Raw genomic sequence first — 27,971 nt, forward strand, 5'->3', positions numbered from 1 at the left:
TTTCTCTCCCTTACTCACGCATTCTCTCCTCAAAACACACACACACACACACACACACAAAAAAAAAAAAAAAAAAAAGAAAGAAAGAAAATCAAAACCAAAAAAATCTTAAGTGACCATCAACTTAACATACATGTTAAATACAAATTGAATAGTCACCGCAAATCAAAACCCAGTAATTGATATGCAAAGAATAAAGAAAATGAAATCCTAGTATGTTACTAAAAAAAAAAGCCAATAAATCATGAAAGAGAGCAAGAGAATGGTCAGAGAAAGTTACAAAAACACCACAAAAGGTAACAAAATGGCAATGAACACATGTATCATACATATCAATAATTACTTTTAATATAAATAGACTAAACACTATAATCAAAAGACATAATGAGACAGAGTAGAAAAAAACCCAGGAGTCATCCATATGCTGCTTAAGAGACTCATTTCAGACCTAAAGACAACCTACAGATTGAGAGTGAGGGGATGGATGAATATTTGTCATGCAAATGAAGGTCAAAACAAAGCTGAGGTAGCAGTACTTATATCAGACAAAATAAATTTTAAAACTAAGAATGTAACAAGAGACAAAGGAGGCCACTATATAATAATAAAGGATAAATCTAAGAAGAGGATACAGTTGTGAATATTTATGCACCCAACCTGAAAGCACCCAAATACATAAAACAGCTAATAACAAACATAAAGGAACTAATAGATAATAATACAATAATAGGAGATCTTAACACCCTACTTACATCAATGAACATATCACCAAAACAGAAAATCAACAAGGCAACAGTGGCTTTGAATGACACACTGGACCACACGGTCTTAAATATATTCAGAACATTCCATCCTAAAACAGCAGAAGACACATTCTTTTCAAGTGCATATGGAACATTTTCCATAATAGACCACAGATTAGGCTGCAAGTCTCAACAAATTCAAAAAGATTGAAGTCATCCCATGCATCTTTTCTGACCACAATGCTATGAAACTAGAAATCAACCACAAGTAAATATCTGGGAAGAGCACAAATACATGGACGTTAAGTAACATGCTACTAAACAATGAATGTATCAACCAAGGAATCAAAGAAGAAATAAAAAAATACATGGAGACAAATGAAAACACAACATAAAATCTTTAGGATACAGCAAAAGGTGTTCAAAGAAGCAGGTTTATAGCAGTAGAAGCTGCCTTCAAATGCAAGAAAATTTTCAAATGAACAACCTAACCTCACACCTAAAGGAGCTAAAAAAAAAAGAACAAATGAAACCCAAAACCAGCAGAATGAAGGAAACAAAGATTGAGTAGAAATAAATGACATAGAAACTAAAAAACAACAGAACAGATCAATGAAACCAGGAGTTGCTTTTTTGAAAAGATAACAAAATTGATAAATCTCTAGCCAGACTCACAAAAAAAAGAAAAAGAAAAGAAAAAAAGGAGAACTCAAAATCACAAATGAAATACAAACAACTGTAAGATAGTATTATGAAAAATTATATGCCAACAAATTAGACAATGTAGAACAAATGGGTGAATTCCTAGAAACATATAACTTACCATAACTGAACCAGGAAGAAAAAGAAAATTTGAACAGACTGATTACCAGACATGAAATTGAATCAGTAATCAAACAACTCCCAACAGGACCAGATGGCTTTGCAGGCAAATTCTACCAAACTTTTAAAGAAGACTTAACACCTATTATTTGCAAACTATTCCTAAAATTAGAAGAGGAAAGAAAACTTCCAAATTCATTATATGAAGCCAGTATCACCCTGATACCAAAGACAGATAAAGACACCACAAAAAAAGAGAACTACAGGCCAGTATCTCTGACGAACACAGATATACAAATCCTCAACAAAATAATAGCAAACCAAATCCAATAATACACTAAGAAAATCAGTTACCATGATCAAGTGGGATTTTTTCCTGGGATGTAAGTGTGGTTCAATCAATTAATCAACATCATACATCACATCAAGAAGAGAAAGGATAAAAACCATATGATCACTTCAATACTTGGAGAAAAAAATTATTTGACAAAATACAAAATCCATTCGTGATAAACAACTTCAACAATGTCAGTCTAGAGGTAACATGCCTCAACATAATAAAGGCCTTATATGAAAAACCCACATAAAACATCATACTCAATGGGGGAAAACTCAGAGCTTTTCCCCTAAGATCAGGATCAAGACAAGGATGTCTACTCTTAACCACTTTTATTCAACACAGTACTGGAAGTTCCTGCCAGAATAATCAGACACAGAAAGAAAAAAAAATCCAGATTGTTAAGGAAGAAATTAAAACTTTCACTATTTGCAGATGACAGATTATACATAGAAAACCCTGAAGACTCCACCAAAAAAATACTAAAACTGATAAATGAATTCAGTAAAGTCACAGGATATAAAGGCAATATACAGAAATATGTTGCATTTCTATGCACTAATAATGAAGCAGCAAAAAAAAGAAAAAAAATTAAGACAACACTCCCATTTACAATTGCATGAAAGATAATAAATATCTATGAAAAAACTTAACCAAAGAGATGGAAGACCTGTACTCTGAAAACTATAAAACTCTGATGAAATAAAGTGAAAGCAACAACAACAATAACACAAAAATGAAAATACATTCTATACAATGGGTTGGAAGAAAAAAATTATTGTTAAAATGTTTATACTACCAAAGGCAATCTACACATTTAATGCAATTCCTATTAAAATACCAACAGCATTTTTCAAAGAACTATAATAAATAATCCTATAATTTGTATGGAACCACAAAAGACCCTGAATGCCCAAAGCAATCTTGAAAAAGAAGAAAAATGGAGGTATCACAATTCCAGGCATCAAGTTATATTACAAAGCTGTGGTAATCAAAACAGTATGGGACTGGCATAAATGTAGACACGTGGACCAATTAAACACAATAGAAAACTTACAAATAAACTCACAATAATATGGTCAGTTAATCTTTGACAAAAGAGTAAAGAAGATTCTATGGGGAAAAGATGGATTCTCTTCAACAAATAGTGTTGGGAAAACTGGTCGACCACATGCAAAAGAATGAAATTGAACCACTTTCTTACGCCATACACAAAAACGAGCTCAAAATGGATTAAAGACCTATATGTGAGGCATGAAACCATAAAAATCTTAGAAGAGAGCACAGGCAGTGATGTCTCTGAAAACAGCCATAGCAACATTTTTGTAGAAACATCACATGAGACAAGGGAAATAAAGCAAAAATAAACTATTGGGACTACACCAAAAAAAAAAAAAAAATAAAAAAAAAAAAACCTTTGCACAGTGAAGGATATAATAAAAACTGAAAGACAACCTACTGAATGGGAGAGGATATTTGCAAATGATATATCCAGTAAAAGGTTAGTCCCAAAATATAGAAAAAACTAATGCAACTCAACACTCCAAAACCAAATAATCCAATTTAAAAATGGGCAGAAGACATGAAGAGATATTTCTCCAAGAAGACATACAGATGGCTAACAGACACATGAAAAGATGCTCAACATCAGTCATTATTAGGGAAATGTAAATCAAAACTACAATGAGATATCACCTCACAGCTGTCAGAATGACTAGAATCAAAACACAGGAAAAAAGTCTTAGTGAGGATGTGGAGAAAAAAGAACCCTCGTGCACTGTTGGTGGGAATGCAAACTGGTATAGCCACTGTGGAAAACAGTATGGAGGTTTCTCAAAGTTAAAAATAGAACTACCCTATGATCCAGTAATTGTGTTACTGGGTATTTATCTTAAAAGTACAAAAACACTAATTCAAAGGGATACATGCACCCCTATGTTAATTGCAGCACCATTTACAATAGTCACATTTTGGAAGCAGCCTAAGTGTCCATTGATAGATTAATGGATAAAGAAGTGTTACATATACACAATGGAATATTATTCAGCCCTAAAAACAAATGAAATCTTGCCATTTGCAATGACAGATATGGAACTAGAAAGTATAATGTTAAGTGAAATAAATCAGAAAAAGATAAATACCATATGATTTCACCCATATGTAGAATTTAAGAAATCAAACAAATGAGCCAAGGCAAAAAGAGAGAGAAGGAGAGAGAACCAAGAAAAAGACTCCTAACTATAGAGAACAAACCGATGGTTAACAGAGAGGAGGAGTGTGAAATAAGTGATGGGGATTAAGGAGTACACTTATTACAATGAGCACTTCTCATTGTACACCTGAAACAAAAATGACACTATGTTAATTATACTGGAATTAAAATATAATTAAAAAATAATTTAAAAATAAAAATAAAAAGCAAAGCTACCATTGTGAAAATGAAACAGCAGGCAACCAACTAGGATAAAATACTTGCAAATCATATCTCTGACAAAGGACTTATATGTGGAATTTGCAAAGAATTAAGACAAGACTACCCACAAGCCAATTCAAAATGGACAGAAGATTTGAAGACATTTCATTAAAAGAAAATAAATAGGGGCAACTGGGTGGCTCAGTTGGTTAAGTGTCCAACTTTGACTCAGGCCATGATCTCGCAGTTTGTGAGTTCCAGCCCCTCATCAGGCTCTGTGCTGACAGCTCAGAGCCTGGAACTTGCTTCAGATTCTCGGGTCTCCTTCTCTCTCTGCCCTTCCCTGCTCATGCTCTGTCTCTCAAAAATAAATAAACATTAAAATTCTTTAAAAAGTAAGAGAAAATAAACATATGGCAAATAAGCACATGAAAATACATTTAACCAGGGTGCCTGGGCAGCTCAGTCAGTTAAGCATCCAACTCTTAATTTGGTTCTGGTCATGATCTCACAGTTCATGGGATTGAGCCCCACATCAGGCTCCATGCTGACAGCACAGAGCCTGCCCGGGATTCTCTCTCTCTCTCTCTCTCCCTCTCTCTGCCCCTCCCCCATTTGCACAGTTTCTGTTTCTCTCAAAATAAATTAAATTAAAGAAGAAAATACATTTAACACCAACTGAGTTTAGGGAATGCAAATTAAGTCCTGCTGATGTATCCCTTGATCCTTATTAGAATGGCTCCAATTTTAAAAGGACTGATCATATTAGGTGCTGGCACCAATGTTGAGCAGCTAGAACTGTTATATACTACATATGGGAATATAAAATGGCACAACTATTTTGGAAAACAGATTGGCAGTTAAAAAAATTTAAACATATACCATATAATCCAGCCATTTTTTATCCTAGGTATTTACCTATAATAAACATGAGCTTATATCCACTCAAACACTTGTTTATAATTATTCATAGAACCTTTATAGTAGTTAACACTGGAAACAAAATGTCTACCAGACGGTTAAACAAATTATGGAATACTACTCAGAAATAAAGAGTAAAGAACTAGTGTTACATGTAATGACATGGTTGAATCTTAAAGCAACTGTGTTAGGTGCAAGAAACCAAAAATAGAAGAGTACATATTTCACAATTCCTTTTATATAAAATTCTAGAAGATACAAATTAATACATAGTGAGAGAAAGCACATTGGTGGTAGTCTGTAGATATGAGTAAAGGGAGGGAAGAATGCATTTTGATGAGTAGGAAGGAAATTTTGGAGGTGATGAATGTGTGTATTATATACCTTGCAGCGATGGCTTCATTATTATTAACATATGTCAAATGGTATCAGTTGTACATTTTCAATATACAGATGATCATACTTCGATAACTATTTAAAAAGAAATTACCAAGAATTATATATCAAAAGACAACAATATCAAGAGTTAATGGGTGGATGTATTTGCTACCTATACACTTTACCATGGACTTTAAGTAGACTATATAATGTGTTCATAAAACTAAAGAAAAAAATACAGACAATGCATTTTTTTAATGAGCAAATATTTAAATAGGCACTCCACAAAAGAAGATACTCAAATTTTCAATAAACATGTAAAAAGTTGCTTAGCATTGGCAATTATTAGGGAATTGCAAATTAAAGCTATTATAAGACCCACCAAGATATAAAATTGAAGGAACTGACACCACCGAGTCTTCACAAGAATGTAGGGTAATTGGAGCCCTTAAACAGTGCTGGTTTGACGTGTAGTGTTACAATCACTTTGGTAAACTACCAGTATATACTAAAGGTAAACAAATTTATCCTATGACCCAGTAATTTTAATTGTCTAACAAGAGACATGTAAAATAATATTCATAATTTCATTCATCATAGCCCTTGTTTAGAAACAGCCAAATGCCAATTTTAGGATAGGAAAGAATATTAGATAAGAAAAATGAATGAGGGGTGCCTGGGTGGCTCAGTCAGTTAAGTGTCTGACTTCAGCTCAGGTCATGATTTCATGGTTTGTGAGTTCAAGCCCCACATTGGGCTCTCTGCTGTTAGCACAGAGCCTGCTTCAGATCCTCTGTCTCCCCTCTCTCTACCCCTCCCCTGTTCTCTTGCTCTCTCAAAAATAAACATTAAAAAAATTTTTAAATGAATGAACTCCCTAACATAAGATATGAACTTGGGGTTGTTATGATTGATATGTCACTGTAGATTCATCAATTGTAACAACTCTGTCAATGTGGCAGAGCATGTTGATAATGGGGGAGGCTACACATAAGTGGGGGCAGGAGGTATATGGGAAATCTCTACCTTCCCTTCAATTTTTCCATGAACCTAAAACTGCTCTTAAAAACACTCTTTAAAAGAAATGAACTACTGCTTACACAACAGTATGGATAAATTCACGAGCATAATGTTGAATGAAGGAATATGGACACAAAAAACATATACTATATTATACCATTCATATGAATTTTTTGATAACTACTGATTAGGAGGCTACAAAATGAAACTTCTGAAGTTCTGGAAATAATCTAGTTACTTGGCTGTATATTATGTAAAATATTATGAAATTGTACAAGTTTTTTGCCCTTAAGTAGTATTTTGTTTAAAAAAAACTGATTAAGTATAAATCCCTATAATGTAAAATCAAAAAACTGAGTTTATGCATATACTTACTTAAAAGTACATACAGTTAGACGCATAGATACTAAATACAAAGATGGACATGTGCAGGTATACGAATGGAATATTTCTGAAAAAATACACAAGAAACTAATTATAGTAAAAATGGGACCTATACTTGCTTTTCCTATTATATTCTTTTGCATCTTTTGCAAAAAGATGGAATTTACATCCTCTATGTGTATTTTCTATTGTAAACAATAAATAAAAGGAGTACAAGAAGAAAACATTAACAAAATATTACACTTTTCTGGAATCTGTTTAACTTGTATTAATCTTTTGCTTCTATAACCTAGGGTTTGAAAAAGTATTAAAAAAATTTTGTAAGTGACCTAAATTAACATGTAGAAAATTGTATAGAATTTGGTTTAGAAATAAAATCCTAAATTCTGTTTTTTTTAATTCTTATTATTCATGAATTTAAGAACATAATCAAGATTTTCTAATAGAACTGTTTCTCAGTGAATTAATTACACCATTGAGAGTCCCTTCGTTCTCATCCTAATACATCAAGAACATTTTAGGGAATAAGGAGAGTTTAGAGTGCAGGTTCTACTGTTCTATTGTTATGAGGCTGAGCTTTTGCTGTACAAATGGAAATAATGTTTGCTATTTTATCAATTCTTTGAGCTTTTTTCACTTCTTGCAGAGATATAGTTTGGGGCATCATTTGGCCAAAACCTTAATTAGCTGTTAGAATCCAAAGGCTTAAGAGGACCTAAACATCTCTGTAAAAGTCAAGTTTGGAGAAATATTCAAACATGATTGATAGATGTTAAGAAATTACAGTACATTGACCTTAGATTTATTCTCCAGAGAAGTTTTGATCAAACAGAAGAAAAGCATGTGAGTTTCCTTGCATTGGCTCCAATTTAGAGACTCATGTCGATATGGCCTTTCCAGGGATGTTAGGCGCCAATGTTGAAACTGTAATTTAAAGAGCACCAAAGTTAAAATTCACAAGCTAAGGAACAACTTGTTTTCACAGCAATGAGAGCTGGCATGGCAAACACTTCTCAGTGGTGACTTACATACTTATTCAGTGATTTAGACTGCTTCTCTGGCACGGGTCAAATGGCATATTAACATGGGATATAATCCTTTCTCACTCTGTAGGCAATGGCTCAGTGTGATATTGGCACCATATTAAGCTTCATTAACCCTACAACACGTTGCCTTCTTACTCTTGGCACTCTCCTGCAGGCTGCAGGCAGTAACCCATGAGTAATCTGATTACCTACAACCGACTGTAGCCGCATGGAATGGAGGCCGACTACAGAGTGGAACACAATTACAGTCTTTTGAGATTCAATTAGAAAGCTGTTGGTAGAGCTTCGTTTCTGTAACTGGCTCCAATAACCCCTCTTGAACTGCACATTTCTTTAAGAGCTCATAGTAAATAACTAACTTAAAAAGCTTCACCTGTTCTTCATATGCCTTTTAGAATTTGTCCTCAAGTGCATAGCAAACTAGGTTTTCAGTTAGAAACAATAACTATTTCCATAGACTCTACATGGGATTTTTTTCCTCTCTAAAGGGGAAACATTATTCATCTCTTTCACATAATTATTCTGATTTTAGTTTTGTTAATGGACATTAAAAATAAATGCTACTTAGCATGGAGGTGAACATTGTCAAAGGCTAATTGTCCTTTAAAACCTGAAGTTAAGAAAAATTTTGCATTTGAAAAAACAAAATTAAGACAAAGACGTTCTAGACTGGATTATGTCATTCTGTGCTATCTCAAACATCAATTACACTAGATATACAAATCCATAAGATTTCATTCTTTGCTCGCTAGTGGTCTGAATTCCTAATTGCACATTTAAAATGAAGTGGTTTTAAAATGCATACTTGGAAGAAACACATTAGTTAGAAGATGCCTCGTATAAATTAGAACATATTTGGTAATGGAGTGTTTGTCTATTGAATTATTTTTGCCCCCAAACTTGTCTCATCTTGCTTATTTATTGTGGGATTTGCTTTTTCTATTCTGAGAATTCTAGAATGAATATGAATTTCAGAGACAGACTTGAGCTTCAATCCTGGCTTTGCTACAATCTACAAGATCTTTAGAAGTTATTTAATTTTGAACCTCAGTTTTCTCTATTTTGAAACAGGGAATAAAAATACCTTATGACAGTGTTGTTGCAATGATTAACAGCACATGATGAGGGAATGGCACAGGGCATGGCATATAGTAAACACTCAACGCACATGCTTTTCTTACTAAATTTCTAGATCTCACTGGAAACAGCACTGGCTTATTGTAAATTCATATCTTTGTTTTTATCACTATGTATAAGTTATCTGGTTTGATGACATAAGCATCTATTTTTATGTTATGAAACTAGAGAATCATCACTAATTATTGAAATACATTACTTACAGGCATTTATTTCAAGCCCTGAGTTTCAGTAAGAGGTATCGGGAGTTTGAGTGCCAATGATATTTTCCTTTTATTCCCACTGTCCTTTTTTCAAAGAAAATGTGAATACACAATCAGCTTATTAAATTCAACCAAGTTCCAAAAAATTCAAGCCAACACTCCAGACTAATGCCAGTTCCTTGACCTCTGTGAGGTAAATGCGTGGAGTCTGAAAATACAAGCATTTTAAAATCTAAAAAGCTAGGCAGTTATAAATGCTCAGAGTATATGAAAATCTTTCTACTTGACTCTGCAGGTAAAAAGCTAGTAAACTACTGAATGCTAAACACTTTCTTCACAACAGTGAAAAGGTATCACTGAGGAAATCCTTTTCCTCCCTTGACTCTGTAGATTACCATGTGTCTGGTGAATGCACACTGCAACTGCAGAACCAGTGTGTATTTGATAACCACTGGTGTGTGAGGCCATGTCACCCATTAGCATCCATGAGTCAGATGGCTTAGTTAAGTCTACTCATCACTTACAATAATTGAATCAGACTAGCACTGATCCATTTTGTGGTCCAACATGACATACCTCACTTTATCATTATCCATAATGAGTCACTCTGTGTCAAGGGAACTGGTCAAGTTTAGCATTTGTTATTAATCACCAGGATTTTAGGGACAATTTTTCAGTTTTGCCAGCACATGTTGCTAGATTTCTATTATTGAAATTAACTATAGCTGGCTCATTAATATAGGAAAGCCAAATGGAGCCCTGAGATTCCAAAGTGTCTTGTTTCAAAGTGAACTACTTTTCAAAGAATAATCCTGAAGGCAGCACTGGCTATATCACCAGGCATGGATATGTCTGGAAGAATAGAAAACTGGTGTATGTTAGTCTATTTATTTTTTATTCTTGTTTTTCATTTGGCCCTTAGGCATGTCCATATCACCAGTGGGAAATCTGGATCAATAATAGTTCAGATGAAAGACATGGAAGGTCTTCTGGGGTTGGTTTTAACTTTTTAAGCATCAGATAAAATAAGCCCTTTTTAAAAAGTACAGAAACTCAATTTGTAGATTGTTTGGTCAATATTGTTCATAACTTTCATGAAAGTATTGCACGTTTTTCTTTTTTGGATCTAGGCCTAGAGTAAAATAATCAACAAAACAAAGCTTGGCAACAAACTGTTATTTTCATTTGTTCCCACATGTTTTCCCTTTTAAAAAAATCTATTCCTTCATCCATAGCTAAGATTCTATTACCCCTGCTTTGACTAACAGATTTCATACTTTTCTGCCTCCAGAACTTATACTCCTACCCATCCTGATTTCTCCTGTCCACATAATTTTCTCTTTTCATATTGATCTTCTTCAAAAATGCCACCAGCAGCCTCCACTTGTCTGTTCTTGTTCTTAGGCCAGGATCAGCTGATTCTTATGTTTCCTTGACCTCATATCCTGATTCAAGATTTTACTGAAGCTTTTCATGAAGAGCATGTAAAGTTACAAGGTATACACACAAATGGCCTCCAGATGCCCTCTAAACATGTCCGCTCTTCTTCCAAAGTTCCTCTTTTCCCAGGTACTACGTCATCCTTTCATTATTTAGAAAACTCTCTCTTCCTCCAATGCATCTTCACTTCTAATCTGGCTCAGCAAAACAAAGCATCTGCCTCAGCATCTGTGCTGGGTGGGGATGGGGTTAAGAGTGGTGGTATAAACAATGTATCTCATGAGTCACAAATGCATTATTTCGTCTAATATTCACAACACTCCAAAGGAGGAAATGGAGCATCAGAAATGTTCAGTACCCAGCATCAAAATTAAGGGGCACAGCTCGGAGACAGACCAGGCCAAGCTAGCTCTGAAGCCCTGGTCATTGCACCATACTAGTATGAGGTAGTTTTAGGGGATATTTAAATATTTTGGTAATTATGTATTTACTGTAATATGCATTTAAAATATAATACAAAAAAACATGATTTTACATATACTATTACTAAATTTAACAAAAAACAAGTGAGTTGATTCAAACTTGTTTTCATATAAATTATTAAATGATAGTGCAGCTGCCCCACAGATGTGGGAAAGAACGAAATACAGTTGTGGAAATACTATATGACCTTATACTTTTTTAGTTCTCCCAACTGCTCTCTATGGATCTCCATATAGTATTTAACTTGAAAGGTCTCTGTGCTTCAGTGCTATCCTATCTAAAATGTCTACTAGCCCCATGTCTTCTTGCTGAAATCCAGCTTAAATGCACTCCCTTAACACAACCTTTCCCAAATGTCCCTCTTCTGAAGATCTGCATCCATATACTGACATGGCACTGAGTGGAGTATATGCTTTTTTGACTAGATTTATTCATGTGTTTGTTCTGTCCTTTTTACCTTGTGGTCTGGAGCTTCCTTATTTATATCCCTATAGCTCCCGTTCCCACAGCACTTGGCTCAAACATAGGCACTCAGTAGAAGTTGCTACAGAAAAGTCAAAAAGACTGAGTTCAAATCCCACCACCTGCAATTTATTAGCTCTGGGACCCAGGACAAACAAAATTTGAGTCTTTGTGAGGATTACATAACTTGTCAACTTAACATGAATGTCTTAGCAGAGAATCAATATACATTAGTGTTTCTTGTTTCTACTTCCAATATTTTCTGAAAAAAATGTACACAAAAGATTGACATAAAAATTATATTCATTTATTTAAGCTTCACCTCTAATTGTTACATGCTCTTGCAAATAACTTAGGTATTATTTAGATAAATATTCAACAAAGTATCCATTTGCTGAAATGCTCATAAAATTTATATTAGTCGGGATTTATTTGAATGCATGTGACTGAATATCAACCCAAACTTATAGAAGAAAAAGAAATCTTAAAATAGAGAATATGAATGTATGAATATTCATTGTCTTAAGAAACTACAGCCCCAGGCTTAGGATTTACTTTAGATATAGCTTGATCTAGGGTGCACAGGTAATGTCACCAGAGCTCTGTTTCTCTCCACCTCTTCTTTCCCTGTGTTAGTTTTATTCTTAGATACTTTGTTTTCTTAAGCAGCACCTGGGCTACATAGCCCTTTTAACTAGTATCCTTAAGGCAGGAGCTTCTCTATCAACATGTGTCTCATTCCCTTAGTCCTGAAGGATTTTTACTGGGCTTTATTGAGTTACATGCCCACCCTAGAAGCAATCACTGTGACCCAGTATGTTGGGTCAATTCTAATTGCCTCACTGGCCCAGGGGTTGGTGTAAGAAGAAGAAACTGATTGACAGTCCCATCAGCTCCAGAAAAGAATGGATTCAGGACAGACATGAAATAAAAGATACTCTGTCCAAAGAAAAGTGAGGTAGAATGAACACAAACATTCTAGGACTGGTGTAACACATGTTCTTGGCGCTTCACTCATATTCCTCAGTACTCACTGTTCCACTAACATGCTCACAGCATCCTATAGCCCTTAAATTTACCTCCACCCAAGAGCTTTCTTTTGGCCAGGCCAACCTACAGGGCAAGAAGTCAGTGAGGGGGAATGCCCCTGAAGGCATACCTCAACCAATGATTCAGGAAGAACAGGTAGATAAAAACCTCAGCTCCTTCTGTCCTTTATCAAGGTATCTTGGAGGCATGGTAACACTATTTATTGGCTTCTTTCCCTTCCTTGGCTTCTTCTCCATTTTTCTTCTTCCTAAGATGAGCTTTCACATTAATTGCTTATGCACACCTCCTAATCTTGGGGTCTGTTTCTGAGGGCAATCCAATCCTTCTCATCTCCCCTCAGAAAACTAGTAAGAAATCTCTAATCATTTCCAAACTTTTCTAGGTAGAATTTTCTCATTGCAATTAACTTCATGAAAATGGAATAGTTATACTGGGATTGTTATTATTTTCTCTGTGATCTGTGAAAATAGGAAAAAATCCTCTAGATGAGTGAACATAATGGCTGATAACACATTGGATGGGATGTAGGTGAGAAGCAGTCCTGCTTTTTTCCCCTGCACCTTTTCTTCCAATTGAAAATTTCTTCTTTTGCTGTCATGTTAAGGGTATCTAAGACCCATGAAAGAATTTTAAACCAGGTTTAAAAACACCAGAAAAAGAAGAGCAAAGCTGGAGGTATAAAAATCTCAGATTTCAAGATATACCACAAAGCTGTAGTAATCAAAACAATACGGTACTAGCACAAAAATACACATAGATCAATGGAACAGAATAGAGAGCCCAGAAATAAACCCATACTTATATGGTCAATTAATCTATGACTAAGGAGGAAAGAATATTCAAAGGGAACAAGTCTCTTCAACAAATGATGCTGGGAAAACTGGACAGCTACATGCAAAAGAATAAAACTGGACCACTATCTTATACCATCCACAAAAATAAATTCAAAATGGATCAAAGACCTAAGTGTGAGACCTGAAGTTGTGAAATCCCTAGAAGAAAACATAGGAATTAATTTCTTTGATATTAGCTGTAGAAATATTTTTCCAGATAGGTCTCTGAGGCCAGGGAAACAAAAGCAAAAATAAAACTACTGGGATGACACCAGCATAAAAAGCTTTTGCACAGTGAAGGAGACCATCAACAAAGTGAAATGGCAGCCTATTGTATGGGAGAAGATATTTGCAAATAATATATCTAATGAGGGATGAATATCAAAATATATAAAGAACTTATACAACTTAACAAAAAAATACACAAATAATCCAATTTTTTTAAATAGGTAGAGGACATGGGTCCTCTTTTCCAAAAAAGACAGCCAACAAACACATGAAAAGATGTTCAACATCACTAATAATCAGGGCAATGCAAATTAAAACCACAATGAGGTATCACCTTATACCTGTCGGAATGGCTAAAATTAAAAAAAAAAAAACACAAATAACAAATGCTGGCAAGGATCTTGAGAAAAGGGAACTCTGATGCACTGTTGGTAAGAATGCAAATTGTTTCATCCACTCTAAAAAACAGTATGGAATTTCCTTAAAAAAGTTAAAAATAGAATTAACATATGATTAGTAATTCCACTATCTGGTATTTACCCAAAGATTATGAAAATACTAATTTGAAAAGATATATGCCCCCTCTGTTTATTGCAACATTATTGACAATAGTCAAGATATGGAAGAAACCCAAATGTCCATCAGTGAATGGATAAAGAAGAAATGGTACATACACACACACACACACACACACACACGAAAGAATGAAATCTTGCCATCACAACAGCACAGATGAACCACAACGCTAAGTGAAATGTCAGTCTGAAAAAGACAAATAACCATATGATTTCACTCCTATTAGGAAGAAACAAAACAAATGAACAAAGAAACAAAAAGACAAACCATCAAAAAGACTCTTAAACACTGAGAACAAACTCGTGCTTGCCAGAGGGAGGTGAGCAGTGGGGCCCAGGCGGGGAGAATAGATAAAAGCAATTAAGAGTACACTTACCTTGATAAGCACTGGGAAATGTATAGAATTGTTGAATTATGTTGTGCACCTGAAAATAGCATGACCCTGTGTGTTAATTATGCTTGAAAAAAGAAAAAAAAAAAGAAAACACTTGACTCAAAGATAAGCTCAGTTTTCAAATCTAATGCAAAAGAAACACAATCACTTTTGTCATTCTAACCTGTCACTTGGCAGCACAGTTTATGCTTTGATCCAATTAATTTCTACAAATCAGATGTGTGGAAAAACAAAGATACAATTCATAAATCCAGTGAAATTGTTATCAACTATAAAAAGTAGAGAATATTGTCTCAATTCTCAAGGAAAGTTTAATCTAGTAGCAAGGGAAGACTCAACGAATAAAGAATGCAAGGAATCTGAAAATGTCTGTGAAGGTTGCATAAGCAAACACTTTTGGAGTTTGGGAAATGGAAAATAAAGATAGTCAAGAAGGCACAACCGATGTGAACACGGACAAAATTAGGTCAAAAACATATGTTCTGGCAGGCATGAAATTGATTGGTTTAGCCAATAGGACTTGATTAAGAATGACCTTTTCCAGATGTCCCTTACTCATGCAATTTGCAGATTGGGGATTTTGAAATGTTGCTTTTCGATCACTTGCATTTGGGTGCTGGGAAGGGATGAAGGGGGAGTGAAACTGAAAGGAAGAATTCATGTCAAGGGTTTGGGGAAAATATATGAAGCTGGTGACCTCACTTGTAGCTCTTTCTAGGTCCCATTTGTAAGTTTTTCTTCTCACAGGCCTCTTAATGTTGGCATATTTCCTACTTTCATTCTAGCTTCTTTTATTGAATTACAGCCTTGATAATCATGTTTATCCCAGTATCTTTAATAATCATCTATATGTTGGTGACTCCCCAGTTAGCTTTTCAGTCCAAAGCTCTCTCATGAGCTACAGACTGAGTTTACACAATTGCTTAATCAAAATCCCTACTTATAGGTCTTATATACACCTCAAACTTAACATGCTTAAGACTGCAATTCTCTTTCCCATAAAATTTGCTCTACCTATATATAGCCTTTCTCAACTCAGTTGATATCAACTCAGACTTTCAGTTGCTCAGTCCAAAAACCTTGAAGTCATTCTAAAAATCTTTTCTTTCATAACCACACATCCAATCCAATGTGAAATCTTGTTGGCTCTACCTTCAAGATACATACAGACCACTTCTCACCACTTTTCATTGCTACAATCCAGGTCCAAGCTGTCATTTTTCACCTGGACATTACATTTGCCTTCTACTGGTTTTCAGTCTTTTATCCTTCTTTTACCTTGAGACTATTAGAAATCCTCATGTCATTCCTCTGCTCAAAACCCTGCTCTCCCATTTTTCTTACTAAAAACCAAGGCTCAGAGCAACCTGGAAGGCCTTATGTTATTTGGCTTCCTGTCTCCTCTCTGACTGCCCTTCTACTGATCTTCCCTTGACCAGTCTTCTCCATAGCATGTCCTCCTAGGCATTCCTGGACCCTGACCAGCCCGCCCTGTCCTGCTTTAGGACCTTACTTGTGCTGTTTGTTCTGCCTTTCATGTTCTTGATTCAAGTATTTGTTTGACTCATGTCTCACCTCCTCCAGCTCTTTGCTCAAATACTACTTTCTCAGTGAGGCCCTGACCACCTATTAAATGCAGGCACAATTCTCTCGCCATCTTATTCCCTGACACTTCTATAGCAGTTCTCTATTGCTGAGTAACAAATGGTCAACAAATATAGTGGCTTTAAATAGTGTGATTTTATTAGCTCAGAGTTCTCTATAGTCAGAAGTCTGGCATAGTTCAGCTGAGTTCTCTGCCTAGGGTCTCACAAGGCTGACATCAAGGTGTTAGCCAGGCTAGGCTCTTATCTGGAGGCCCTAGGGAAGAATCCACTTCCAAGCTCATTCAACTCTTTGGCAGAATTCACTTCTTTGCAGTTGTGCAGATGAGGTCTCCCTTCTTCACTGGATGCCAGCCAGAATTCTTATTTTCAGTTCCTAAACACCCCAAAGACCTCCCTACAATCCTTTCACACATGGCCCTCCGTCCTCTAACTTGCAATGGCACATTGCATACTTTCCGTGCTTCAAGTCCCTCTGACTTCCCCTCTGCCCTCACTTCAGTTTTTAAGAGCTCATGTGATTACATTAAGCCCTCTGGAAGAATTTAAATAATCTCCCTGTTTTAAGGTCAATTGGCTAGTGATCTAAAATGCATCTGTAAAGACCCTTTTGCCATATAATGTAACATATTCCCAAGAGTAATAACAGGGAGTAAAGGTGATGAGGGACAAAATTCTGCCTACTACCCTTCCCAAGCACCAAGAGCTATGCCTTCCTGGCATATGGTACATATGAATGATTACGTGGAAGCAGACACCTGAGCTAGAGACCTTATTTGCAGAACGTTGGTTTTTGCCTATTGCATTTGGAAGAAAAGCTTCTGAATCCTTCCAATTTGGATGTATTGGAATGTGAAAAATCACTTATGTTTGTTTTGATCTTTGAAGAAGGAAGAATCAGAGAATGAGAGAGGGAGAAGAAAGATGGTAAATGGAAGGATCAAGGTTGGGACAGAGTAGGAGAATGCCCAAGACCATGTGCATGGAGCCTCTGACTTTGTTTCACAAGAACAGAAAGTAGAGATTTTTCACATTTGTTAATATTGTCAGTCCCAAGACTCTCACTCTTGTGAGCCAGATCTGTTTTTCCAGGCTCTTAGAACTATAATTGTTTAACAAACCAGACACCCTTAGAGGTTTCCTTATATCTACAGACACATATTCTGCCTCTAATAGGAATTCTGGTAGGTGCGGCAAGTTCGCAAGGGCAGTCAGGGACTGGGAAGCTTGGGATGAAATTCATGGCTTTTTCTCCTTGGCAAGAAGATATTAGCATTTTATCTTTCTTATATTAAAACATAATATATTTGAATTTAAATATGAGAAATTACTTCATTTCCTACATGAATGCTTAAACTCATAGGGAAATTGATTTGGCAATTATGATAACATTTGAATATCAGAAAACGTTAGATTAATTAAAAATGATAAATTTGTCCTTTTTCAGCCTTGTGTCTGGCTTCACTCAACCATAAATATGCTGCCAATTTAGGATTTTTCTCCTTCAGACTGAACTCTCAGTGTTCACATTCAAAGTATGGGGCCACCAGGGGCACCTAGTGGCTCATTTGGTTAAGTGTCCGACTTCAGCTCAGCTCATGATCTCACAGCTCATGAGTTTGAACCGTGTTGGGCTCTGTGCTGACAGCTCAGTGCCTGGAGCCTGCTTCAGATCCTGTGTCTCCCTCTCTCTTTGCCCCCCTCCCCTGCTCGCACACAGTCTCTGTCTCTCAAAACTGAATAAACATTAATTTTTTTACAAAGTTCTAGGGGTCCAGTTGCCAATCTTTTCCTTTACTATCCACACTTAGTCCCTTCAATTGGCTGACTAGTCAGCCTGATACCTGATAGAGAGGACAGCTTTGGGTACCTTTCAGGAGTATCATTCTGCGTGGCTCTCTTACTTTCCAAGGAAATTATGCTAGGAAAAAGAAATTATGCTAGAAGAATTGCTTAAAGAAGAATCAGATGTTTTCCTTCTAATTTTTTTTTCTTCTAGTTCTTCATTCAGTCATTCAACAAACCTGTGTTGAATATTCTGTTGCATGGCAAACACGGACCATGTATCAGAAAGACAGGATTTGGGAATAGGTCCAAATAGTTTGAATTAATTGACTGGATTCTGGTGGAGAGTTAGTGGTGTATGGGAGGGGGGAAATGGGTTTGGGTGAATGTGGGGGAAACTCTGACTTACAGCAGGAGTGGGCAAACTGTAGTCTCCACACAGACTGCAAGTTAGAAAAGGTTTTGCACTGAGAGTCTGGGAAGATGGTAAAGTAGGAGGATCCTGAGCCCACCTTGTCCCTTGGACACACTGAGGTGACAATTACATGTATTGTAATTCACTCTGAAAATGACCTGAACACTGACACAAGAGATCTTCCATAGCTGGTCAGAGAGAGAAGGCCATATCAAAAAGGATAGGATGGGTGGGGAACAAAACCCTCAGCATGACTAACCACAAATGAAAAAGACATCACATTCAGGGAAGAGAAAGGGAATCAGACTTCTCACTGGGCACTCACAGTACCCACACTGGGAAGACAAAGCCCTGTAATATCTGGCTTTGAAAATCAGCAAGGCTTAATGCCAGAAAGGCCAGACAGTTAGAGGAAACCAAGTTTCTGTTACTCTGTCCAGAGACAGCAGAAAAGCAGAAGCAGCAGTTTGAAGGTGCCTGGAGTCTACATGAAGATTTACCTATTTTAGAACATGTGCCAGAGGGGCAGGAATCTGCAGGAGATTTTTCCAAGAATAAGAGTGCCCTTCCTCAGTCAAAATAGCCAATGCTCTTGGAAGCCAACATTTTCCATCTACCTTACTAGAATTCTCCTGTGTACCTGCCCTACCAAACACACCTGCCTGCAAAGTGACTACTGCCCTGAACTGAAGGCAAGGGGGAAGATAACCATACACACTGAAGCACCCACGGTTTCTACAGCTGGGCTTCTTAGCGGAGTGTGCAGAAAGCAAGTCCTACCCTTTGCTCTTTGGTGTGCCCAAAGCTATCCCAAGCATCAAACGTAAATAGCCAGCCCAAAGGCTGGCCCCAACAAGCCCCGACCCCCAGTGTGTCCACAGCAATTGTGTCTCAGCCACAACAGAAGAATGCCTACAGCTCACATAGGGAGCACCAGATTCTGGTGAACAGGGTGGATTGTGCTACAGGACACCACAGGACTCTGCTGCACAAGGCCACTGTTTTTAAGACCAGGAGACATAGCTGACCTACCTAACACATGGAAAGAGACAGACAAATGAGGAGATAAAGGAATATGTCCCAAATGAAAGAACAAGACTAAAATCATACAAGAAGAGCTATGAAACAAAGATAAGCAATATACCTGATAAAGATTTCAAAGTAATGGTCATAAAAATACTAATATTGATAGCAGAGTGGATTAATTCAGTGAGAATTTCAATAAAGAGAAAAAACAAAAATAACCAGGCAGAGCTGGAGAATACAGTAACTTAGGGGATGCAAAGAACAGATCAGTGATTGCTAATACAAGGTAATGGAAAGCAACCAAGCTAAACAGCTAAAAGAAAAAAAATAATAAAAAATGAGAATATATTAAGACACCACTCTGACATTGTCAAGCATAATAACATTCACATTATAGGGATCCTAGAAGAAGGTGGGGGGCAGAAAAATTATTTGAAAAAATACTGGCTGAAAATTTCCCTAATTTGGGGAAGGAAACAGATATCTATGTCCAGGAATCAAAGAGAGTCCCAAACAAGATGAACCCAAGGAAGTCCACACTACATCAATTACATTTATAGAAACTCGTCAAGAGATACACAAAATAAAAAGATGTAAAATATGATATATACACAAAACATGGGAGGGGTAAAATTTTAGTGCTTTTAGAACGTGTTCAAACTTTGGTAACTATCAATTTAATTTAGATAGCTAAACACCTAGGATGTTATATATGAACTCCATGATAACCACAAATTAAAAATCTGTAATACATAACACACAAAAAAGACAAAGGAATCCAAGCATAATAGTAAAGAAAGCCATCAAACCACAAGGGAAGAGAGCAGAGGAAGAAGAAAGGAACAGAGAAGAACTACAAAAACAACCAGAAAACAACTAAAAAAAATAGCACTAAGTCCACACCTATCAATAATTACTTAAGAGTAAATGGCTAAATGCTCCAACCAAAATGCATAGGGTGGCATAATGGATTTTATATATATATATATATAAAGATAGATACACACACACACACACACACACACACACACACACAGTCTTAAAATGTCATGGAAAAATTCAAGGAAATGGAAGGAAAAAAAACCTAGGGTAGCCATACTTATATCATAAAAAAATAGACTTTAAAGCAAAGACTGCAGCAAGATAGAAGGAAGGGCATTATGTAGTGATAAAGTAATCAGTCCAACAAGAGGATATAACTATTGTAAATATCCATGCACCCAACATAGGAACAACTAAACACATGAAGAAAACATTAATAGACATAAAGGGAGACATTGACCGTAATACACTATTAGTAAGGGATGTTAACACCCTACTTATATCAATGGATAGATCACCCAGACAAAAATTAAAACAAAAATAATAAAACATTGACCTTGAACAACACATTAGCCCAGAAGGACTTAACAGATATATATAGAACATTCCCTCCAAAAACAGTACACATTCTTTTCAACTGCACATGAAACATTCTCTATAATAAATCACATGTTAAACCACAAAACAAGTCTCAAAATTTAAGAAAATTGAAATCATATCAAGCATATTTTCCAACCACAATGGTATGAAACTAGAAATCAATTATAGGAAAAAATATGGAAAAAAAATACAAACACAGGGATGCTAAACATCATGCTATTAAACAACCAAGGGTTCAATGAAGAAATCAAAGACAAAGTTAATAATACATAAAGACCAATGAAAATGAAAACAGTCCAAAATATCTGAGATACATCAAAAGCAGTTCTAGGAGAGAAGTATTTATGAATACCTCAAGAAACTAGAAAAATCTCAAACAACCTAAACCTACGCCTAAGGAAACAGAAAAAGGACAAAGTCTAAAGTTAGTAGAAGGAAGGAAACAATAGATTAAAGTGGAAATAAAGTTGAGACTAAAAAAAAAAAAAAAATAGATTGATGAAATCAGGAGCTAGTTCTTTGAAAAGATAAAACTGAAACACCTGTAGTCAGACTCATCAAGAGAACAGAGGATCAAATAAAATCAGAAATAGAGAAGTAACAATTGACATCACAGAAATACAAAGGATTAGAAGAGAATACGATAAAAAATTCTACGTTAACAATTGAACAATCTAGAGGAAATGAATAAACTCCTAGAAATATACAATTTTCCAAAACTGAATCAAGAAGAACAAAAAATATGAACAAACAACACTTTACTATAATAAAATGGAGTCAGTAATCAAAAAACTCTCAACCAACAAGAGTTCAGGACAACATGGCTTCACAGCTGAATTCTGTCAAACATTTAGAGAAAAAAATAATACCTATTATTCTCAAACCTTTCCAAAAAACAGAAGAGGAGGGGAAAATTCAACATTTATTCTCTGAGACCAGACCCTGATGCCAAAATTAGACAGACACTGAAAAAAAAAAAAGAAGAAGAAAACTGTAGGCTGATATCCCTAATATAGATATAAAAATCCTCAACAAAATGTTAGCAAACTGAATTCAACAACACATTAAAAGTTCATTCACCAGATCAACTGTAACTTATTCATTCCAGTGATGCAAGGATGGTTCAATATTTGCAAACCAATCAACATGATAGATCACATTAACAGGAGGAAAAAAACCATATGATCATCTCAATAGATGCAGAAAAAGTATTTGACAGAAAGTCAACATCCATTCATGATAAAAACTCTCAACCAAGTGTGTTTAGAGGGAATTTACCTCAACATAATAAAGGTCATAAATGATAAACCCACAAAACATACTAAATGGTATAAAACAGAGATTTCCTAAAAATCAAGAACAAGAGAAGGATGTATACTCTCACCACTTTTACTCAATATTGTACTGGAAAGTCTAGCCACAGCAATCAGACAAGAAAAGAAAATACATCCAAATTGGTAAGGAAAAAGTAAAATTGTTGCTATCTGCAGGTGACATGATACTATATGTAGGAAGCCTTAAAGACTCCAAAAAAAAAAAAAACCTATGAAAATAAACTAACAGTAAGTTCCAGGGTACTATATTAATTTATCAGCCTTCTACTTTAGAAGCCAGTGCTCTTATTTGTTTGGAATGCTTCACTTACTCATTCTTGAAGCACTTCCTGAGTATGATAGGAGATTAGAGAATTTTGATTAGCAAATCTTGGTCACCACAGGAATGAGTTTTGAGCCAGCAAAAGGGTTTCTGTTACCAGAATAGTAGACAAGGTTCTGAACAAAGACAACAGATGTCTGCTTTGGTGAAACAGTGATGGAGAAGCAATATCGACATAGGATAGCCAACCAACAAATGCAGCATCTTTGGGCAGCATCAGAAGCACTGAAAATGCAACATAATTGGAATGGTTGGACAGTACTTCAGTAACTAGGTGGGCCAAGGAGCTGAATAGAAATAGACATTGTCTGCCTGGTATGAGGTGCTTCTGATATCATGCACCACACTAAAATTAGACATGGGCCTAAGACAAGGCTTGAAGTCCCAGGGAAGTCCAGTTACAAAGTTAGATTTGTGATTATTGGACCCTTGCACATAGCCTCAGTTTAAAGTGGCTCAGAAAAGTACCTGGTACAGAGAGATGAATGTCACTTAGGACCTTGCAGTATACAGTCTGTTTTTTTGATTTTGTTTTTTTGGTCCAAAGGGTAAATAGCATCTATAATTTAATATAGTTTCAGTGCTACAATAGAATTTTACTGTGAGGCTTTGAATGCATAACAGAGAAACAGTGTTTGTGTTGGGTCTCCTGAAAAAGTTAGTTAAAAGGCAATCAGGAAAAAATCCTTGGGCAGATAGAACCATATACACCTGAGAGAACAAGTACTTCATTATGACTAGAGTAGAGAAGGCAGAACCAACATTTATTAGAACACAACTCTGTCCAGGCATTAAGCTAAGTGCTTTCAATTCTCTATTTGATGCACAGTACAATCCATATTACACTAGTTATGGTGAAGGCAGAAGATGAGGCTGCATAATCAAAGGAGTGTAGGATTAAGGCTTATTGTTGGGGCAAATGGATTGGAGACTGATTTTTTTTTATTTTTATAATGTTTTATTTTATTTTTGAGACAGAGAGAGACAGAGCATGAACGGGGAAGGGTCAGAGAGAGAGGGAGACACAGAATCTGAAGCAGGCTCCAGGCTCTGAGCTGGACAGGCTCAGAGCCCGACACAGGGCTTGAACTCACAGACCATGAGATCATGACCTGAGCTGAAGTCAGAAGCTCAACCGACTGAGCCACCCAGGTGCCCCTGAAGACTGATATTGTTAAAGGAGGCAGAGATTAAAAGATAGGTATCTTTTTTCAGATTTGGAAAATTCGAATTCACCATGTCTATATGATAATCAGGTGGTAGTGTTTAATTGGTAGATGGAAATAGGAATCTAGAACTCAGAGAAATAGTTTAAGAATTTTCCATTTACTTTTCTTCTGGCATTTATGGGAGTTTAATAAAACCACTGTAATTGCTCATTATGAAGTTTCAGAATTTCACTAGATCAACTCCCTATGACTACTGACATCCTTCATTTTTTATTCATTAGTTGTCTTGGCTACTCATGCACCTCTAATTTTGAATGGAAAATATCTGGATGATAACCTTACATCCTGAATCTGCACAGCAGTTTTTGTATTAGCTACTTGGTGTACTAACTGCAATCCTTTGCTTCACTCTTGAACCAAAGAACCTAGTCTTTTGATTGTCCCCCTCCCTACAACTGGACCTTGTTTAGTCATCTTAAATTTCTGTTCTTAGAATCTGCTCAGTGGCTCCAATTACCACAAAGAGGAGAGCTATTCTGCTTATTCCCACCCCACAGTTTCACTAGACTTTAACCTGTAAGGAAACAAAAGCTTATATTGTATATTGAGAGGGATAATTAAAATCTCATGATGTTTCTAGTTTGACACATGGGTCCTGTCCTGCATCACAACCAACAGGACCGTTTGTTAAAAAATGCAGACTTCTGGGCTAGAAGATCCAAAAAAATCAGAATCTCTAAGGGGTGAAGTCCAGAATCAGTTTTTTTTATAAGCACCTTGATGATTCTTATGCATATTTTTAAATTTGTGAACCACAGATTTAAAACAAGAAGAAATGAAACATACAAAAGAACCTTAAGAATTTACAACATGGTAGGCTGAAAACTTTAAGAATGATATTTCCTTTATAAAATGATTTCTGAAAACAAATTTAATTTAAATCATTGGAAAATACTTGAAATTTAAAAATAATAAAAAAATTATAAATATAAACCTTGAAAACAAGATTACCTACAGTTTCACATTCAAAAGGACAGTTAACATTTTAGTGAATGATCTTTCAATCTTTCATTTTCTAGAGGTGTATTTTTTTTTCTTTTATATATGTATATAGGCTCAAACTTCATATATAGTGTGTAATACATTTTTCTCACTGAATGTGTCACATGCATTTTTGAATTTAACTTCTTCAAAAGTATTTGAATATATGTACTATTTCCCACCTGAAAGATATGTTACATTTTATATATCTATCTGTATTCTTCTGGTATTAACAAGTGTTTACATTTGTGTCTGGGTTACTTTGCTAATCTTACTATTGCAACCTCAGAAGTATGCTCCCTGTCTTCTCTGGCTTGGTGTTTCTGAGAACCAAGGTGGCCTGAGATCCTACCTGAGTTTAAACTATTGACATTATTAAGAGCAGCTTTAATAGCCCAAAGTGGGAATAGAAACCTAGCTGAGGAATAAATGGAGACAAACTAATTTAGAGTCCTGTCCTTTCTTGTGTGCAGTTCTCTTAGTCAGTTTTGTTAGTTATCCTCCCACCCACCCACAGATGGCAGGGCACAGATTCTCAACACTGTCGTCAAACATGTGCACTTTGTTTACTCTACCTTTCCATGTCCTTACCTACACTCCTACCCCAACCTCCACATTGCACGCATATTCACAATGGAGGATGCATATGTGGCCTATAATCTTGGCATTCTCCATTCTGTAGGCATTTCTCACTACCTTCTCCTATCTTATGCACTGCTACTGAAACCAAACTACTTATTTTTTTTAATTTCTAATTTTTTTATTTATTGTTTAATTTACATTCAAGTTAGCACATGGTGCAACAATGATTTCAGGAGTAGATTCCTTAATGCCTCTTACCCATTTAGACCATCACCCCTGCCATTAGCCCTCCAGCAACCCTCTGTTCGTTCCCTATATTTAAGAGTCTCTTATGCTTTATCCCCCTCCCTGTTTTTATATTATTTTTGCTTCCCTTCCCTTATGTTCATCTGTTTTGTATCTTGAATTTCTCATATGAGTGAAGTCAATATTTGTCTTTGTCTGACTAATTTTGCTTAGCACAATACTCTCCAGTTCCATCCACATAGTTGCAAATGGCAAGATTTCACATTGGGTTGAGAGGCCAACTACTCTGAAAAAGGAGACAGCATGATGAAGAATTTAGAGAGTAAGGTTGCCTAAGAAACATGAGACTAGAAATGATGGGAGGACAAGATCAGGAAGAAATTCTTCATGGATAATAGGAATAGTGATATCTTACATTGAGCTATTTTTCTGCACTATAGCAACGATTCGCATAGCAATCAGTAAAAGTTATTAGACACACAAAACAAAGAGTGAAGGAAGTGGAGATGGATTAAGGCTTTTTCATTTACAAACTGATTGCTTTACTTGGGTAAATTAGATTGTCTCAGTTTCCAACTTTGTGAAATAGAATATTTACCTTGCAGCATTGTTGGAGACCCCCTCAATAGATATTATTCTGTGTTTCTGGCCCTGAAGGGCTTGGTGTGTGATAGATTAACTGTAACAGAAAAACTGAAGTGGTGTGTATGTATTCATGGCAGATGTACTCATGGTAATAATTATTCCAATTTTCCTTCTGGGAAATATTTTCAGTTTTATTAGGGGTCTTGAATGCCTGAATTTGGAAGACTGTTCATTCATTTTGATAGACTTTTGTTTAGATTTGTCTTGGAGTGTGTGTTATATCTTGTGCTCTGGCAGGGCATGACTAGCTAGAAAGGAGGAAGGTAGCACTAGAGAGTCAAAGACCTGGAACCAGACCTAGCTGATGGAGTGAAGTGAATACCCTGAGCTATTGGAACGAACTCTAGTCTAGAAGGTAGAACAGTATTTGAGAATCTCAGCAAAAGACTTAGTAAACATCACAGAAGTCCAACAGGAAGTACAAGGTTGCTTTGACAAGTGGGTGGAACATAGTAATGATCAGTATCAGTAGCAGAAATCTTAGGTCAATATTTGGCATTGAATCAAATGATTCAGTGGCTAATTTCAAGGATGTTCACCAGGAGAAAACAAGTTTTGGGGCCAGAATGGCTAATAAGTAATAAGACTCCAAAATTCCTAGAGGCTGTGAACTACAAACTACAGGTAGTCAGGATAAGAATCAAAGAAGAAATCAGATTAAAGGAGTCAGGGCAGAGGGGATAGGGTTTTATCATAGGCATAACTAGAGCTGAGGGTAGAGTTGACTCAGTAACATGAACCACAAGATGCCAAATATTGAGCTGGAGCTCTTGAGAGCCCATCTTCCCCTTTACATCCCCCCAACTTCCACATATACATACACACTGAAGGTCATTACTGGTCTCAGAACACTTGCTATTGGCACATGGAAACCCTGCAGAGGGCAGGTAATCGATTGGAGAGAAGGCTCCATTACTTGAAAGCCAGGCTGGCCCTAAAAGGCTGCCTATACACTTTAAATGTGTTGATGGAAAGGCAGACTTGGGAATGATCCATTAACAACATCAAATCTGTAGCTGGCTGCTCCATGCAATCAACAGACATTCGTGCCATCACCTATCCCTTTGTGTCCAAACTCCTTAGCATGACACAAAATGTACTTCACGGCTCAACCTTCCCAGCCCCATCTCCTCTCTCTTCCCTCCTTACTCTCTGGGAAACACCTACGCATCCTTCAAGACCCAGCTAAAATGTCACCTTCTCTGTGGAATGCATCTAACTCCCTTAGGCAACATGAATCACTCCTCCTCCATGTTCTCCAAGCAGAGTGCCTAGTATCCTTTACCATCCATCACATTACATCATCTTCATCTCTTTACACCTCCATCTCTCCCACTGGAGGTGAACTCCTCCAGGACAAAAATTGCCTTATTCACTCTTGTTTCCCTAGCACCTCATTCTGTTCTTGCCATGATCTTACACAGTTGCTAAGTAAGGGCACAATGGCCCAGAATGTTAAAATAACTTACCCAAAGATATCCAGCTAGTTAAGAGCAGAGCTAGTTGCAGC

Source organism: Panthera uncia (assembly GCF_023721935.1).
Source record: "Panthera uncia isolate 11264 chromosome C1 unlocalized genomic scaffold, Puncia_PCG_1.0 HiC_scaffold_3, whole genome shotgun sequence".
Lineage (NCBI taxonomy): Eukaryota > Metazoa > Chordata > Mammalia > Carnivora > Felidae > Panthera > Panthera uncia.